Below are 1,854 nucleotides of genomic sequence, written 5' to 3'. Positions count from 1 at the left end.
CCGGCGCCCCCTGGGTGCCGGGCGCGCCCCCGCCGAGCGGCGGGTGCCGTCCGAGCGCTTCGCAGCTTCGCTTCCCAGCGAGCGCCTCCGGGAGCGCTCAGAAATCCTGGCTCTGCCCGAGACAAACCCCGGCCCTGTGACAGGGAAAGCCGAGTGACCGAGTCCTCGGGGGAGACACAGCAGTGTGAAGTTGGAGCGTTCTGAAAAAATGGTTGTTAAATATTTTGATTACTGTATAGAGCGTATTTATTACTCCCATTTCTGTCTGAGGATCTGCAATTCCGCGTGCGAGTTAATCACAGCATTGCAATGGGAAATATTTTCATGATTTGGCACACTTGGATGAGTTTAAATTACACAATTCGCAGGTTTTTAATTGTAATATCTCTTTATATAAATAACCTTGTAAATACTCTTTTAACCTTACTGCATGAGAATAATTTACAATCACAGTAAGATTTACAAATTGTTTTTTGTGGGTTTTTTTTTTTTTTTTCCAAATGAAAAGGTGATGATGAGCGGATTGCAGGAAATGCTGTTCATTAGTCGGCGGCTCTGGAGGGCCTGTGCCAGAGGCCTCACGTGGTCGCCTAACGACACGCAAACAGCAGAATTAATTAATATTCCCGGCGAGTTCCCGGGCGGCGGGCACGAAGGGGTTAACGCGGCCGGGCCCGCGCGGGCCTCCCTCACTCGCCCCTTTCTTTTTTCCCCTCCTTAATTAATCATGCGCTGCTCCGCAATTTCAATATGGAGATGGCGAGCAATTATTAATGAGCCCGCGGGCTGTCCCGCGGCGCCTCTGGAGGAGCCGCGGCCGCTGCGCCCCGGTGGGTGTGAAACCTGCACACACAAAGGCTCCTCCTCACCGGGAACACGCCCCAAATCCATAAATAAATAACGAGGGAAGGGCTTTTGTTCGTCCGGCCGATGGCACATGACCTTGTGGCTGAGTCGCGCTGCGTTGTGCCCCTGCGCTGTGCCCGGAGAGGGGAAAGCGGGGGGTGAGGGCGAAGCCCCGAGCCGGCGTTCCCTGGCAGGAGCGGCGGGTGTGGATTTAACAGAAAATAATACAAATAACCCCCAGATCCAGCTCTGCCGGGCAGGAATGTGCGGAGGGATGGGGGTGGAGGATTTAACAAGGAAATAACACAACTAGCCCGCAGATACAGCGCTCCGCCGCACAGCGCAGTGCCCCGCGCTGACCTCGCGCACAACATGGCCGTGTTCGCCCGGCCCCGCTCCCGCTCCTCCCCAGCCAGAGGGGCGGCTCGGGGGGCTCCAGCGGCACCATCCCGCTCTCCTTATGTATTTATTTTTTATTTATTTTTACTCCACCCACCCACTCCCCTTTTCTTTTTTTTTTATTTTTCTTTTTTTTTTTTTAATCTCTTTTCCTCCTCCTGCCGGTATGCCCGCTATCCACTCCATGCAGTGCACGACTAGGTAAAAACCACTAACGGGCACCTACTTCAATAAGACGGGTTGGTTTTTTTACAGAGCACTGATAAACGAGGAGCAGCCCAAGGTGGGAGGAGGAAGCGCGGAGCGGAAGGGACCGGGGATGGGGATGAGCGGTGAGGGATAACAAAGAGTCAGGTGCAGCGCTGTACGGCGCCCTCACGGCCGCTCATGGACGGCTCTGGTCTTTAAGCACTCACCTCACAATTAAATACGAAAATGGGAAAGCCGCGGAGCCAAAAGCCGCGTTTCTGCCGGCAACTGCAGGGCTGGGAGAGGCGAGTGCATTGTGCGGGGAGCGGGTGATGAGCGGCCGTCCCACCCCATCCCACGGGACAGCCGCGCGGAAAGGTGCGCCTGGTGCGGCCTCCGCTGCGGGACCGCCCGCGGCCC

General features: G+C 55.7%; 1 long non-coding RNA gene across 1 annotated transcript in view; it reads right to left on the bottom strand.

Moving 5' to 3' along the window:
* Positions 1-1,848, bottom strand: part of LOC108445774 — an 8,321-nt gene extending 6,473 nt beyond the window's left edge. Inside the window, exon 1 of the long non-coding RNA XR_001860749.1 lies at positions 1,662-1,848. This is a non-coding gene — a long non-coding RNA (uncharacterized LOC108445774). The remainder of the gene's footprint in view (positions 1-1,661) is intronic.
* Positions 1,849-1,854: the final 6 nt, after the last annotated feature.

This window comes from Corvus brachyrhynchos, unplaced genomic scaffold, assembly GCF_000691975.1.
Source record: "Corvus brachyrhynchos isolate BGI_N302 unplaced genomic scaffold, ASM69197v1 scaffold523, whole genome shotgun sequence".
In the NCBI taxonomy this organism is placed as follows: Eukaryota; Metazoa; Chordata; class Aves; order Passeriformes; family Corvidae; genus Corvus; species Corvus brachyrhynchos.
This window is presented reverse-complemented; position numbering and strand designations above follow the sequence as displayed.